The 16,784-nt window shown below is 43.5% G+C and overlaps 1 pseudogene; it reads right to left on the bottom strand.

The window, feature by feature from the left end:
• Window positions 1-9,466: 9,466 nt before the first annotated feature.
• LOC102246431 lies at window positions 9,467-10,855 on the bottom strand (annotated as a pseudogene).
• Window positions 10,856-16,784: the final 5,929 nt, after the last annotated feature.

Genomic DNA, 16,784 nt, shown 5'->3' with positions numbered 1-16,784 from the left:
GTGGGTGGCACCTTTCAAGTAGTAATGAAGAGAACCAGCTTTCTTTTATCCTGTGGCTTTGCTATTTTTCATACAAGGCTTCCACATTACCATGAAAGGGAAATAGGCATGAAGGATTGCATGTGCTTAAGGGCCAGGCTCAGAAGTGGCACACATCACTCTGATTTACATTTCCTTGGCCAGAATTCAGTCACATGTGAGGAAACTGAGACTGGAGTCCAGCTGTGTGCCCCAGGGGAAGAGGACACAGCTGTGGCCTTGGCTAGCTCGGTCTGTTATAATTGGTTCTTCTTCTTCTTCTTCTTTTTTTTTACATCCTCTCCATGCCTTGGCAATTTGTCTTTTTTACTTCTACATTGTAGAGTTTGGCAGTATAGCCGAAATGTTGAAAATTTAAGAAAGCATCTAAAATACATAATCCTGTCAAATTTTATGAATTTTAAACTATGGGAATTTTTAAAGTGTGATTTAAATGTTAGTAAATATTAGCAGAATCTCATTTTATGTGTAAAATTTGAAAAAAATAAATGATTCCAATTTTTAAAATAATATCAATTGTATAATTTTAAAGCCGGCAGAGTAGATTGTAAAGTATTTGTGACATTGGCATTTGGAGATTGATGATAGAAATAGCCACTGTCCTTGGTCAGTATAATGTGAATCATAAAATTCTTTGCATACATAAATTATGATTTTATTATGATTTTATTGACTACATGCTATCATGATGTTTATAGTATATATAATGTTCATAGTTCTTTTTCTTTTATGTTGAGATATAATTGATCTACAATGTTGTTTTAGTTTTTGGAGTACAACGTAATGATTTTATAATGTATATATTGTGAAATGATCATCAAAATAAATTTAGTTAACATACATCACCTCATACATTACAAAATGTCTTGTGATGAGTTTTATGATCTACTCTCTTAGGAAGAAAAGAGGAAAGGAAGGAAGGAAGGAAAGAAGGAAAGATGGAAGGAAAGAAGGAAGGAGGATGGGAAGGAAGAAGGGAAGGGGGAGAGAGAGAGAGAGGGAAAGAGAAAAAAGTAAATTAAGAAATAATTAGAAATTTTAGGAAAATAAAATTAGGTAATATTTATGTGTATTGGCAATGTTCTAAGATGGTATAGACCCTCTTAATCCTTACACTGACCTTCTGAGGTAAGTAGGAAGGTTCTTTTATCACTTCCATTTTCTAATGCAGAAATATAATATTCTGGATAGAAAGCTACCCACCATTGTATTATGCCAATTTATGCCATGCTGTTAATTTAGAATAAACACTTTACAAACTATTAGGGATATTGTAGAAAAAATAATAAGGAGAATGAAAGTAATCATTTTAGTATACCCCATTCTAGAATTAATTCTATGGGATAATTAAAAATCATATGTTATGACAATATAATTCTTCAGGATGTAGATCTCTCATTTACTGTTTCTTGTTTCCCTTGCCTCCATGTCCTTATGTAAAGAGCCTGTTTTACCCCCATCAGTGGAGTAGAGTTTTATTTTATTTTTCCTTCTGGAACTCCTGATGGATTTAAAAATCCAAAAATGAGAATGGAAGTTGAGTAGGAGAAAAACATGGATGGGCTAGAGATAGGGATAGAAGTTATAGATTTATTAATTAATTTGTTCATTCATTTATCACACTGTTATCAAGGGTACTACATACCTGGCATTGCTATACATTTGGGACATTCAAACAAGAGGAGGGAATAGTCAAGGTCTCAGAGTCCACCAGGGAAAATGTTAGAAATATAAAAAGGAAATACAAAATTTGTGTCTGACTTCCCTGAGAAAAAAAACTTTATGTAAAGCTTATTCAGACAAGAAGAGGTGAAAGGACCTCATATATTCCAGAAGCCAAGAGACATTTTGTGTTGCTGATGTGTGTAGTGTGCTGGCCAAAAGTACATCAAAAATCAATGTATAACTTTTGACTCCCCCAAATATTTTTTTAAATATATATGTTTTTTATTGATTTCAGAGAGGAAGGGAGAGGGAAAGAAGCATCAATGATGAGAGAGAATCATTGATTGGCTGCCTCCTGCACGACCCCTTTTGGGGATCGAGCTTGCCACCCGGGCATGTGCCCTGACCAGGAATGGAACCATGACCTCCTGGTTCATAGGTTAAAGCTCAAATAATGAGCCACACCAGCCGGGCGACTCCCCAGAATCTTAACTACTAATGACCTACTGTTAAGCAGAAACCTTACAAAGAACATAATCCATTGATTAGCATATTTTGTATGTTATATGTATTATATACTGTATTCTTAACAAAGTAAGCCAGAGAAAAGAAAATATTATTAAGAAAATAATAAGAGAAGATACATTTACAGTATTTGTGGGGGAAAAAACCTGTATATAAGTAGACCCATGCAGTTCAAACCTATGTATTGGCCTTAGACTTGAGCAACAGGGGCCCTTGTGCTGGGTCCTGCTCTTTATGTATCAATTGGCCAGAGGTCAGTGGGGCCAAGGTAATCTGTCAACTGGGAGCCCATGTCTTCTATGCTCTAGCCCCCAGAATGGCCTGCTCAGATGTCCCCTAAGCTCACTTTCATGGTCTGTGTAGACCTCCTCTCCTGGAAGTTCTCTTGATGGTGGGAATACATGGTGGTTGTAAGCATCTCTAGACCTTAGGTGGGGCAAAGGGATGGCTGTTTGCAGGGGTGTGCGGTTGAGCTCTGACATCAGCTAGGGGTGTCCACAGCCTGCTCACAAGACTCTTCATGGAGGGAAATTAGGAGTGGAAGAAAAGAGAGTAGGGTACAGGCTGGTGGCCCAGAGCCTTCCTGTGCTGCTGGTTCCCATGTGAGCCTTGGAGGAGTTCAAGAATTCTAAATTTATGCCAGGTCTCCATGTCCTTTAAGCAGTTATTTTTACCCCAGGTCTACATGTCCTTTAAGCAGTTGATATAGAAGGCTTGAACCTATTTAACATTTTGTAAGCCTGATTTATAAATTTTTATCTTCATATATATGGTGTATGGGCCTCCATTTCTACTCTTGGCCAGGCCCTACAAATGTAAAGAGCAGACTTCATGCCGAACATGAAGCTGATCAGATAGACTGCAGTCAAACGATGAAGGTCTTGATATATTATGCCAAGTAGCAACAGGGAGCTAACAAATTTTTACAAAGATTTCTCACAATGAGATCTATTTTTGTACAAGACAACTCTGTGAGCAGAGTGAGGTGTGAACTGAGGAGGTCCTCAGACAGTGAGTTATTTAGAGGCTGTTGCAGTTGATGAGCTCACAGACAATGAGGAACTGACTAAAGGCTGTGGAAGAGGCCATGAACGTGAAGGTGAGATGAGTAGTATCTGGATTTGAGGAACATTTATGAGATAGAATCAGTAAGCTTTCTGATTCTTAGGTTAATGGGTAGAATGACAGAATGGGAGGTGGAGAGTTGGGAAAACAGTATTCAGAGGAGGAACTGAGAAGATCTTATTTTGTTGTTGTCTGGGAAACTAAAGATGATGATACTATTGATGAAGATGGGAAGGCAGAGAGGGTTTTTGAAAAAGATAACAAGTTCAGCTTCAAGTACCCTAAGTTGGAGGTGTCTGTAAATAGGCAGGGGCAGGTGTGCTCACTGGGAAGAGGGGTCAGAGCTGCACCTAAACCTTTGTCCTTCCTCACCCCGTAAACCACACATGTTGTAGCGCATGAGAGTTGATCAACATTTCATACAAAATGAATGATCAACCAACATTAATTATCATTTTGAACAAGTAAATTAAATGCTTGCATTATTTTAAGACTTTAAACTTAGTTTATTGTGAATTCAACATTTTAGATCATACTAGTATTTCATATCATATGAAGCTACAGGGTGATTGAATAAACTGTCTAGAAATTACATTATGATGGGATAAATGTGCATTTTATTCCTTTGATGTAACTGATTTGTACTGCAAGACATTTCCATCACAGACTATTTTTACTGGTCAGTGGCTTTTCTCTGTATTTTATATCACCTTAATTTAAACCATTTTATGTTGTAGCCTTGTTAACTTCTATAACTTTCTATAACTATAAAACATAATTATCCCTCAGACATATCAGATAATGTTATGAAAGTAACATTGAATCAAAATGACTTTCACTGAGTCAGGTAAAAAACTCTAATAATTTCTTTTAAAATTATAGGGCAGGTTATGTTCAGAAAAGAATTAATTATTAACTAGAGAAATGACATTGGACTAGTGCCCAGAATCTTAAGGGAGACCATTGAAGATGCTAACCTGGTTTCCTCTGAGCTGGAATCCAAATCATGTCTTCTTGATATAGCAGTCTCTGATACTAAGCCTGAGGATGATTCTGCTGTCTCCAGATTCTTCCCCAGGGGACACTGGGAACAGTGTAGTTGATAACTTGATTCCTTGAGGTATTTAGTCCATGCTCAATATATGAACTTTGGGGAGCTATTGGATATATACACACACACATATATACATACACACACACACATATATATATGCATATATACATATACATATATATACATATATATACATAAATAATGAGGTGATTGACCATCACTCCATCACACAAAATGGCTGCCCCCATGTGGTCAAAGATGGCCACCACAAAATGGCCAGCAGGGGAGGGCAGTTGTGGGCAATCAGGCCAGCAGGGGAGGGCAGTTAGGGGTGACAGAGCCAGCAGGGGAAAGCAGTTAGGGGCGACCAGGCCTGCAGGGGAGGACAGTTGGGGGGAGACCCCGGCCTGCAGGGGGGGCAGTTGGGGGGACAAGGCCTGGAGGGGAGGGCAGTTGGGGGTGACCAGGCCTTCAGGGGAGGGCAGTTGGGGGCGATGGGGCCAGCAGCGGAGGGCAGTTAGGGGTGACCAGGTTGGCAGGGGAGGGCAGTTAAGGGCAATCGGGCCAGCAGGGGAGGACAGTTAGGGGTGACCATTCTGGAAAGGGTGGAAAGTTAGGGGTTACCGGGTCAGCAGTGGAGGGCAGTTGGGGGAAACCAGGCCAGCAGGGGAGGGCAGTTAGGGGTGATCAGGCTGGCAGGCAGAAGCAGTTAGGGGCAATCAGGCAGGCAGGCAGGTGAGCGGTTGGCAGCCAGCAGTCCTGGATTGTGAGAGGGATTTCCGACTGCCGGTTTAGGCCTGATCACAAAGGGATTAGACCTAAACCGGCAGTCGGACATCCGCCGAGTGGTCCCAGGTTGGATAGGGTGCAGGCTGGGCTGAGAGACAATCCCCCCCAGTGCACAAATTTCATGCACCGAGATTCTAGTTGTTTAATAATATGCTATTTAACCTCCAAGTGTTTGAATTTTTTTATTGTTTTTATTGTAGTTCATCTCTAATATTATGCCATTGTGATCTTGATATGATTTCTATCTTCTTGAATTTGAAGAGACTTTACCTCTGTCTTATATATATATATATTTAAAATTTTCACCTATGAAAATGTAGATGATATTTCTCTGCCTAACTCATTATTGCTTTATTCACGCATTTATTTCATACATTTATTCATTAATATTCTCCTGTGCCAGTCTCTTCTTTCAGGTGACAATTTTATTTTATTTATTTTTTATATTTTCATTGATTTCAGAGAGGAAGGAAGGGAAAGAGAGATAGAAACATCAATGATAAGAGAGGATCTTGCATGCCCCCTCCTGAGGATTGAGCTTGCAACCCAGGCATGTGCCCTTGACCTGAATCAAACCCAGGACCCTTCAGTCTGCAGACCAACATTCTATCCACTGAGCCAAACCAGCTAGGGCTAGGTGACAATTTTATATACCACCGATCGGGCCTAAACCAGCAGACAGACATCCATCTCACAATCTGGGACTGCTGGCTCCCAACCGCTTGCCTGCCTGCCTGCCTGATTGCCTCTAACCACTCCCCTGCCAGCCTTGTCAACGTCTAACTGTTCCCCTGCCAGTCTGATCGCCCCCAACTGCCCTCCCCTGCTGGCCAAGTTGCCCCAAACAGCCCTCCCCTGCCAGCCCAGTCACCCCCAACTGCCCTCCCCTGTTGGCCCGGTCACCCACTGCCCTCTCCTGCCAGCCTGATCACCCCTAGCCACTCACCTGCCAGCCTGATCAATGCCTAACTGCTCCTCTGCTGGCCTGATTGCCCCAAACTGCCCTCCCCTGTAGGCCTGTTCCCCCCCAATTTCCCCCCCTCCCCTGTAGGCCCAATCTCCCCTAACTGCCTTCCCCTGCTGGCCTGATCACCCACAACTGCCCTCCCCTGCTGGCCATCTTGTGGCTGTGGGCACTGCCATCTTTGAGGGCGGGTCAGTCAATTAGCATATTCCCTCCTTATTGTCTGTGGGCACCGCCATCTTTGTGACAGTGTGAGGGTCAATTAGCATATTCCCTCTTTATTAGTAGGATAAGGGGCATATTGGTATAGATATTATTTGAGGCTGGTATCTCAATAAAATATTAATATGAATAGAACCTAAACATCTATTATTTTTAAATGTATAAACAAAATTATTAGAAAAAGTACATTGAAAAATACATATTGAAAAAATATGTCAGAATAGTATGACTATAGGTACTTTTTTAAATTTATGCATATCCTGTATTTTATAAAATGTTTCCACTGAACATACTATTCTTATATTTGGACAAAGGAAATATGACATTTTTTAAAAACAAAAAAGATGCATGAGGGACATATATAATTGAGGGACAGAGTGATGAGGTCACAAGAGGTCGTATGAAAGGTAGTGCAAAGACATGTATACATTCACTAAAAGGATATAATGAAACAAAGAAAAAGAAAACTGTCAATGTTTTGCCATCGTTGTGGGAGGAAAGGAAGTTGCAGAAAATACTTGCATTCTGTCTCACTCTTTAAAAAGCCGCTGACTGCCAATCTTAACTAGGGGGGTATTTGTGTCAGGTAGAAGCATCATTTACTGCACAAGAAGCATTTTTACTTCATAATTGGAAGAGTTAGCATTTGCATTTTTTTAGTATCATTAAAGATTTAAGCACATAGAAAAAAGTGTAACAGCCACAAGCCCACAATTCAGCCTGTCAAAACTTTGCTAGATTAGCTTCAGATATTATTATTGGTGTTCTCAAGTAACATATTGTAGCTTTATAATGGAGGAGGAGGAGGGAAGCCTGCAGGTGTGCCCTGGTTGGAGGTGTTGGCATGAGTCAGCTATTGGTGGGCTGACTAGAAGGGAGCACCTTCTGTATTTAGTCAGGGGTGCATTTTTGGCTTTCGCTGGTCGGTCCCAAGTTGGAAATGGGACAAAAATTAGGGAAGTTTTAAAAAAATATTTTTATTGATTTCAGAGAGGAAGAGAAAGGGAGCGAGAGAAACATCAATGATGAGAGATAATCATTGAGCAGCTGCCTCCCGCATGCCCCATACTGGGGATCAAGCCTGCAATCCAGGCATGTGCCCCAACTGGGAATTGAACTCCTGTGACCTCCTGGTTCATAGGTCAGTCCACTGAGCCATGCCAGCTAGGCAAAAATTAGGGAAGTTTTTAATCAACTCCTGGCCATTTGGGGTCAGTTGTTATAAATGTTATTGTTTAGCCTATTGGATTGTCATTAAAGATAGAGATCTGACTTCCTGCAAATCTTAAAACAGGCTGGCTTCCTGGCCTGTTTAAGGGACGGCTGAAAGTTATGGATCAGAGTTCTGTTTTTAATATATGTTCTGGCCATTGTATATTTACAATGATACACAAACCTCAAATTCATTCATGTTTACGTGTGGAATGGTATTTCATTGTATGACTATCCAACAATTTATTTATCCATCCTACTGTTACTATAAACTCGGATGCCAGCTTCTCACCATCACAATCAGTGCTGCAATTAATATTCATGTCTGCTTATAGAAGAAATACTCTTTTATCCAGTGATTCATGCCAATCTTTCCTGGTTTATATCCATTTTTTGTGTTTGGACCAGAAAGATCTGATAACTTTTTATTAGTCAGTCTTTCCCTTTGGTCAGTCTAGTGCACTGTGAGAGCTGAATCACAGACCGCTAGAGTCAGGAAACACTGCCCTGGACCTCCAGAGCCTGCGGATGCAGAGGTAGGCCAGAACATCACATTTGCTTGGTGTTTGAATGCCTATGAGAAAAAAATATCATTATTTCTCCTCCTTTTGCAAAAATACAAGTTCCACTTTTTCCCCCCCTCCTTCTCTTCATCTGGAATCAGTCAGGATGGCATCTCCACCACTTCTCCAGGACAGGAACCTCTTTGAGCTGGTCATTCATTATAAATAGCCTTTATTCGGGACATTATCACATAAAGCTCACTCAGTGTGAATGTTTTCGGTCAAGGCCAGGTGACCAGAAGATACTTAACTGGAAGTTAAATTGACCGCAAGTTCAAGATGAGCCCTTGGTATTGAATAATTGTCAACACTGTTATTTTATGTTCACCCTCTCCTGTAAAAGCTCTACTGTATATTGAATATTAGTATTGTAATACACCTTTTATACATATGTGCTTTCTAGGAGTTTCATAGTTTTTACTCTGGAAAATCACTTAATACACACTCATGTGAATAGTAAATATTTATTTCAAAGAAATAGTAAAAAATAAAAACATATCAAATAGGAAAGATAAGTTGTGATCCTTACTTATGTGACCAAGTTTTAAAAACCCAACCTCTTAAATCACAATCCTTTTTCTTTTTGTATATCCCACTGCCTCCATTATTTCTTGCGTGAACTTTTAAAAACAAAAACAAAAAATTCTAACAAATCTTATTGTCTCTGGGCTGGCCCCCTTTCAGTCTGTCCTTTCAACTGCCAACAAGGTGATGTTTCTAAAATGAAAATCTACTTACCCCCTGCTTGAAATCCAGTGAGGCTTCTTATTATCTGTAGGATAAATAGTAACTGCTTAGTCTGATATGAAAGGTCCCTTGTGGCCTGAACACTGCTCTGAGCTCACCTGGCGCACTCCAGCATAACTGCCCTCCAGGTGGCCTGTTCTTCAGCTCCACCCATGCTTCCCAAAGGTGACACAAAGCCCTGGGCGCTTTGCCTAGAATATTCCCTATTCCCTATTTATTGGTCTTCCTCGCCCTTCAGGACTCACCTACAGTGACCTGCTCTGTGAAACTGTTCCAGAGCCCGCGCCCTCGCCCACAGATCAGGAGCCCCCTCCAGTCTGTGCCCTGGGCCTACACATGCCAAAGGATTTTGTAATTAAAAGCATTGGTCTCCCCCACTAGACTGGGGGTTCTTTGAGGGCAGGGACTGTCTTGAAATGCCAATCCCTTTTTCAGCTCCAATTTAAACCAAAAAAGTATAGACACATGTAAATGTGCATACAAACATGTATATTAAACCCTGCCCTCCGGGTGGCTCCGAGACGCTCTGTGAGCCCTCTTCCTGGCTCAGCGGACTAGGCTGCTGCTGTCAACAGCCGGTGCTTCCAGTGGCTCTTATATGACCACAGAGGCTTCTTCTTCTTTTTTTTCAGAGGAACAGGCTCAGCTTTATTTTGCGGTTCCGCGGGCGAGGTCGGCAGGTGGGGACCCGGCGCCCTGGGCAGGGATCGGGGCGTGGACAGGGACAGGGGCTCAGCGGCTCAGCAGAGCGTCCAGCATCTCTTCACACATGGCTAGGCACCGCGGCACGTGGAAGCAGCCTTTGAAAGGACCTCCCTTGATGGTGAGGGCAACCGTCCCATCTCTGTTTAGGTAGCCAAACCACTCCCCATGCTCAGGATCGCGAAACTGGCGGAAGGTGTACTCAGCCACCTGGTAGAAGAGGTGCAGTAAGGCAGGGTCCCCACTGTCGCTGTAGCCCATAAGTAAGGCAATCATGGCTTCACTGTGCGGCCACCAGAGCTTCATGGCCCACTCCAGCTGGGTAGGGCAGAGGCCATCCACATCCTGGAAGTACAAGAGGCCTCCGTGGTCAGGATCCCATCCAGAGCAGAAAAGTAACAATAGGAACTTGTCAATAATGTGGGCTCGAAGTTCAGGGTCACCTTTCCAGGTGGCGTGAGGAGCAGGAACCATCCAGCTTCTAGTGCGTGGCCTGCATTCTGGTGTCTCCCCAGGCAACCGGGGAGTTCCTTGCCATCCTCTGACACATTCTCCAGCACAGCCTGCCCATCCCTCTGGACATGCTGCAGAATCCTCTGGGCACACCGATCATCCAGCTCTGGGCACACCGATCATCCAGCTCCACGTACTTGCTCACCATCTCCTTGTCTGCCTCCCCGAGCTGCTCCACCAGGTTGAGCAGCATCATGGGCACCGCCATGGACTCTGAGGCTGGGGCCCCTGGGAGCCAGGGCCGGCCCAGTCCCGATGGGTCTTTCCGCACCCAGTGGACGATCTGATCCATCATCTCCACAGCTTCGCTCTGGTAACGTGCTTCCCCTGTCACCCTCCACAGCTCATCCATGGCCATGATGTAGAAACACCCGCTAAAGATGGTTCGCTGCACCTTGACCGGGCGGCCATCCCGAGTCAGGACAAAGGCACACTTCTTCGCAGGAGGTGCCACTCAGGCGTAGCGCAGCAAAAATTCGCCACCTGCTTTAGCTGAATCCAGAAGTTCAGGGCGACGGAAGCGCTCAAATCTGCGGTACAAGCGACAGTACATCCACACCTGCCTCCCCTGCAGCCAGACATACTTAAGGTCATCATACACCTTCCGGTTGCAGCCGAGGCAGGTGAAGAAGCCCCCATGCTCCTGGTCGTGGGAGTGCTCCATCCAGAAAGCCACCACGCGGTCCAGCTCCTGCTCCACGCGCTCCTTCCAGGCTTGCAGAGTCTCTCGCTCCTTCTCCATGTCCTCTCCTCCAAGAAGCCAAACGGAGCGGGTCACGGTCCCATGACGTCACTCAGCTGATCCAGCTTTCAGAGGCTTATTCTTTGAAGAGGTCAGCACAGGCATCACCAAGTGTGTGTGTGTGTGTGTGTGTGTGTGTGTGTGTGTGTGCGCGCGCGCCTGACTTTTAGCTCCTCTCTGCCACTTGCTTTCTGAAGTTGGACATGTTATTTAACCTCAAGGCTTCAGTCTCCTCATGAGGAAGTCGAGCTTAGTTATGTTTTGGAATCTTGGACAAGTTATTAAAAATCTCAACCTAAGATTCATCAAGAATAAGACCATTTCACTTTACAGCATTTTCTATCTTTAGCACCCAGGAAAATACCTGGCTCAGTAAATGTTTACTGAATAACTTGAAGGAAGAAAGCAATGAAAGCGGAAGGAGGGTGGGGAGGGAAGGAGGAGATAGGGAGGGAAAGAGTGGAAAGGAAGGAAGAGGACATGCAACAATCTGAGGCATTTCTTGATGTCAACACAGGTGAGGAAATACCTAGGCAACCTTGGAATTCCGTTGGAAAAAAGAAATAGGAGGAAACTGATCCTGTGTAGGCAACTAACAGTGTTCACACCAAAAAATGTCTAGTGGGACACAAAATTAATCAGACATGAAACTTGCTCCAAAGGAGTTTTCCTTCTAGTAAAGGAGATTAAAACATGGGTCCTCATAAAACTACTAAGCCAGTAGTGGGAACTGTCTGGGGAAATAGACCTTCTGTAAATGTTAATTGAATGAATAAATAAAAGAGCAAACAGAAGTACAGATAAAGTTCTTATAGGACTCCAGAGTTGGAAGAAATTCCAACTGGCTGAAAGGCTATGGGAAGGGGGAAGCAATGCTTAACTTTGACCTTGAGGTTAGGGAGGATTTGGATAAAATGGATAAGGAGCAAGAATTAGAGGTGATGGGAAGATGGGGACATTCCAGGTAGGGTGAAAAGTGGGAAGAATGAGTGGGAACTGGGATTACTTCAGTGTGGCCAAACAACTCAGTTTTAATGGCTCACAGAAAGACACATGTAAATGTGCATACAAACATGTATATTAAACCCTGCTCTCGAGGGTTCTGTCACTACAAATTCTAACAATTTAGATGTATTGTTCACTCATATTGACTTTTCTATTATGGTAACCATCAAATATCATTTCTACCCTTCTAAAAGCTTAACAATACAAATTCTAACAATTTAGATGTATTGTTCACTCATATTGCCTTTTCTACTATTATGGTAACCATCCAATATCATTTCTATCTCTCCAAAAGCTTAACAATATATTCGGAAGTAACCAAAGGAATAGTAGTCACCATACTGATAAATAACTATTGTAACTCTAACCTCATTACATGCAGCAAAAAGGAGATTAGGACGTGAGCTCCCAAGTTGGGCAGGTGGCAGAGGTTTCATGTCCTTGTTTCCTAATGGGGGATTGAAAATTCTGCAATCAGAGTAAACCAAAGGCTGAATGAGGTGCTCAGATCAGCAGGCATAGCGAACCAGATAGTGACTTAAATGTTACTGCACCTGATCACATGGAAGGCACTTTCTGCTTATGCCCAGAAGTCTAAATTTCTATAGAGAAAGAATATTTTCCCGTCTTCAAAGCTTAACCTTTAGTGGTCATGACAGCTACATTTGTGTGCTCCTCACGGGTCCTTAATAGAGGAGGTTGAGTATGACAATGAGAGAGGAAAACAATGTTTTCTGCTTTATAGACATTTAAAAATGTTAAATAACATGGCATTTTTCTTTCTAGTAACATTTTTTTTTTAATTTAGAGTAGATTTCTGAATTATTTTTTTGGATTATAAGCAATCCCATAAAAGATAGTAAAAGGGGAAGTTCAATATGTTTTTAAACTATTATGACAAAAGCTATTTCCTTATCTCTATAAACTTCTTATTTTCAAATGTTCACAAATCACATTGATTCTCTGGGGTAATTTAAATACAGAGTTTAAAAATCCTCTTGTTTGACAACAGAATGAGAGTATATGAGATTCTAAGAGATTTATGTTACTTAGCTTTCCATAACTCCTGGTTACCCCTGATGCTATGCCTGGTACCAGCTGGGTACTGGGGATATAATAGTAAAGAAACTTCCTGTATCATTGGACGGTCAGGAGAAGCAGGCAGGACCACACAATTTTGGGCCATCCAGGTAAAGATAATGGGAAACAAATGTCTTTAAGAGCTTGCAGGAAGGCACCTAACCCTTCTTGAGGGTCAAGGAAGGATCCTAGAAGACATGCCAAGCAGCTGAGTAAATCAAAGGAAAGGGTTGAAGGCGATGTTCTGGGACAGAAAGACCAGCATATTCAGAGGCTGCAGGTGAGAGAATGCAATATTGCAAGGAGTTGTGAGAAAACAAACCTAGCCAAACCCATTCATCACACCGCCCAAGTTCCAAATGCAATGTGTCATATACATATTGTATTTCTGAAGCAGAAATAGCCTTCTTTGACTGATACTGCTTTTCAAAACTGATTGATGAAACAAATAGTCTTAAAAATGTTAATCCACTGTAATTGTTTTTGGAGTATTTTCTTCAAGATAGAAGTTTGTGGAAAGTCTTTTATCTTCTATTTGGCATTTGCCATTGATAAGTAAATCCTCTTTGAAACATAATTGGTCATTCAAGAAAAATTAAATCTCTTTCCTTGCCATTGGTAGACAGCCCAATGGACTATCTGTGCTGGAATTCCTCATGAAGTTGCAGGCCTCAGCTCACCCAAGTGTCCACTGACTTCCTGTTGGAGGAGGCACTTTGGCCAAAGTCTCAGATTCTGGGGGTAGAGCAAGATGTAGCTAAACTCAGGTTTTAAAGTCCCTATCCAGTGTTGTTTCCCTAATATATGAAGTGTTTAGTCCTAAATTTTCCTACAAAGGCTTTATAGGGATCCGATAGTTCTTTTGTAAAGCATCCACTGTGACATCATCCTTTGTTTCTACTTTCATTGTCCCCCACGTGGATATTCCAGTTAATTAATGAAAGGTCAGGTGACAAATGATTTGCTTTCCCATGGGATCTTGATATAAATTGTGGAGAGTGATTATGTGTGCATGGCTTGGGGACAGCCTGCATTTACATGGCTAATTATGATGCTCAGCTCTTGTGAGCCAGCGCCATTGGGTCGGGTCAGGACAGGGGCAAGGAGAAACCACCAAGGACAAAACACAAGACACCCAAATTATGCTCCTTGATAACTGAACAGCCAGAGGCACATTTTAGAGAAAGCCGAGTGACTTGTTATTACAATTCTCAGGGTCCTTTTACTTAAGGCTTCAAATGGCCATAGAACCAAGTGACATGAAAGAGATGAGCTGCAGGTCACAAGAGGCTATTTTTGATAAAGTTCTTCACAGTGTGAGGGGGTAAATGAACTCTCAATGACCAATAAATGGGAAGCTCCTTTTACATGTCTCTAATTCTACTAAAACTCTTCCTGAGACCAAATGAAGAAGCTGTCTTCTCTATTTTCCTTCCTCTGGTTGCCAAGTAAATTTATAAGAGAAAATGAATGACTTCTGTTTTATTGAGGGTCTTTGGGTGTGTATTTTTGTTTGTTTGCTTGTTTGTTTTATTTTGTTTTGCACTGGACCTAGTTAAGTCATCAAGATTAGAGACTTGTGATTCTTACCAGTGTTGATAAACTATGTTTTTAATCTTTGGTGATTCAACTTTTGATGTTGATCTCTGTATGGGTTCCCTGGGATTTTACAGAACACTAATCACCTGCAACAGAAAACTACCATTTCTTAGCTTCTCCCTTCTCTGTAACCATATCATTCATAACCTCCTTTGAAGGCAGGCTCTGAATCAGACAATTTTGTGTTCCTATCTCAGTTGAGCCTCTCTACAGCTGAAAGACACTGGGAGAGTTTATTTAAACTTTCTAAGACTCAATTTTTTCACCTCTATAATGGGGGTGACTATCGTGTCCACATTAAAAAAAAATTTCTTAGCATCATTACCAAGCTGTCGTATGAGCATTTGGAAGTTGTTATATATAAACACATATTTTAAATGAATCAGTACTTTTCTAGGCAAAGAGTACATATTTTTTAAAAATCTGGGATTTTCTTTTTCAATTTGAGAGAACTATGTTGTGCATAATTGCTATTTAAATCACTTGTAACACAATATTGAAGGCAAAATTAGAATTTGCTTTTTAATTAACTCTCAGTCAAAAAATAAAATGGAACTTTGTTTTCTTCTTCTGGTTAAAAAAATATGGTCTCTACGTCACAGGGTCTTGGTGAGGATTCAATGAGGTAAAGTGGACAAAGCCCTTAGTAAGGTTCCTAGCCCATCTTAATCCTTATAATAAAAACCTAATATGCAAATTGACTGAACAGCAGAACGACCAGTCACTATGACATGCACTGACCAACAGGGGGCAGATGCTCAACGCAGGACCTGCCCGCAGGCCCCAGGTCAGTCAAGGCGGTTGCTAGCAGCCCTCCCCCGACCAATTGCCCTGCTGGTCACCCTGCAGAGTGAGGCAACTGGCAGTGGTGGAAGGGGGTGGGGCCAGCCGGCAAGTGGGCCAGCCCCACCCCCTGACCACCTCATCGGTTGCCTCTGCAGCCGATCTGTAAGGTGACCAGCAGGGCGATTGGGGGGACCCTGCTGTCACCCGCCTTGGCTGGCCTGGCGCTGCCCCCTCACCAGCCCCAACCCCTGCTGTCACTGCCGGTCACCTCCCTCTGCAGAGGGAGTTGACCGCGCCCCCCCCCCTGATAGCCCCACCCTCACAGAGGGAAGTGACTGGCAGCCGAGGAAAGGAACAAGGCCGACAAGCGGGCGGTGCCAGGCCAACCAAGGTGGGTGCCAGTGGGGGACCCCTGATCACCCCACCAGTTGCCCCACAGATGAGCCGTGATCACTGGCCAGGTCTAGGGACCCTACCCATGCACGAATTTCATGCACCGAGCCTCTAATAACTCAATAAATGTTATCAAAATACTAGTGGTCTGGTGCATGAAATTTTTGCACAGGGGGTGTGTGTCCCTTAGCCTGGCCTGCACCCTCTCCAATCTGGGATCCCTTGGGGAATGTCCGACTGCTGGGGGATGTCCCGGTAGGATCAGGCATAAACTGGCAGTCGGACATCCCTCTCACAATCAGAGACCACTGGTTCCTAACCACTCTGCCTGCCCCCCCGCTGGCCTGATCACCCCTAAATGCCCTCCCCTGCTGGCCTCATGGCCCTCAACAGCCCTCCCCTGCTGTCGGCCCACCCCTAAATGCCCTCCCTTGCTGGTCTCATAGCCCCCAATTGCCCTCCCCGGCTGGCCCAATGGCCCCCAACTGCCCTCCCTGGCCAAAGGACCTCCACGGCCAGGAGGCCCTCCCTCTGTGGCTGGGTGCTGCCAAGACAGCCAGGCCACCAGACAGAATGCAGACCTCATGGCCCCCAACTGCCCTCCCTGGCCAGAGGCCCTCCATGGCCAGGAGGCCCTCCCTCCGTGGCTGGGCGCTGCCAAGACAGCCAGGCCACCAGACAGAACATCCACTGTCATCACATGCAGTTGGTTTAGTTACATCATAAATTCCACCCCCAACTCCATTCAGTAGGAAATGCCAACTACCTGGAACCTATGGAATAACGCCTGCTCATTCCCTGCAGGTGTCTGAGCTGTGCATGTGGGAAAAGGTAGGATGTGTGTGTTATCTAATCTAATAAAAGAGAAACATGCAAATTGACCACACCTCCGCTACACCCTAAGCCAGGCCCACCAGCCAATCAGAGTGACTATATGCAAATTAACCCAACCAAGATGGCGGCTGGCAGCCACGGAGCTGGAGCAAGCAGGAGGGTTGGTTGCCCGGCGATGGAGGAAGCCAAGCTTCCCACCTGTCCTGGCCAGCTGTGGCCTCTGCTCAAGGCAACAAAGTTTCAATTATAGAAGATAAATAAATCCCAGATACCTGCTTCCAACCA

This window comes from Myotis brandtii, unplaced genomic scaffold, assembly GCF_000412655.1.
Source record: "Myotis brandtii unplaced genomic scaffold, ASM41265v1 scaffold215, whole genome shotgun sequence".
NCBI classification, from domain to species: Eukaryota; Metazoa; Chordata; class Mammalia; order Chiroptera; family Vespertilionidae; genus Myotis; species Myotis brandtii.
The sequence above is the reverse complement of the archived record's forward strand: the minus strand, read 5'-3'. Positions and strand labels throughout refer to the sequence as shown.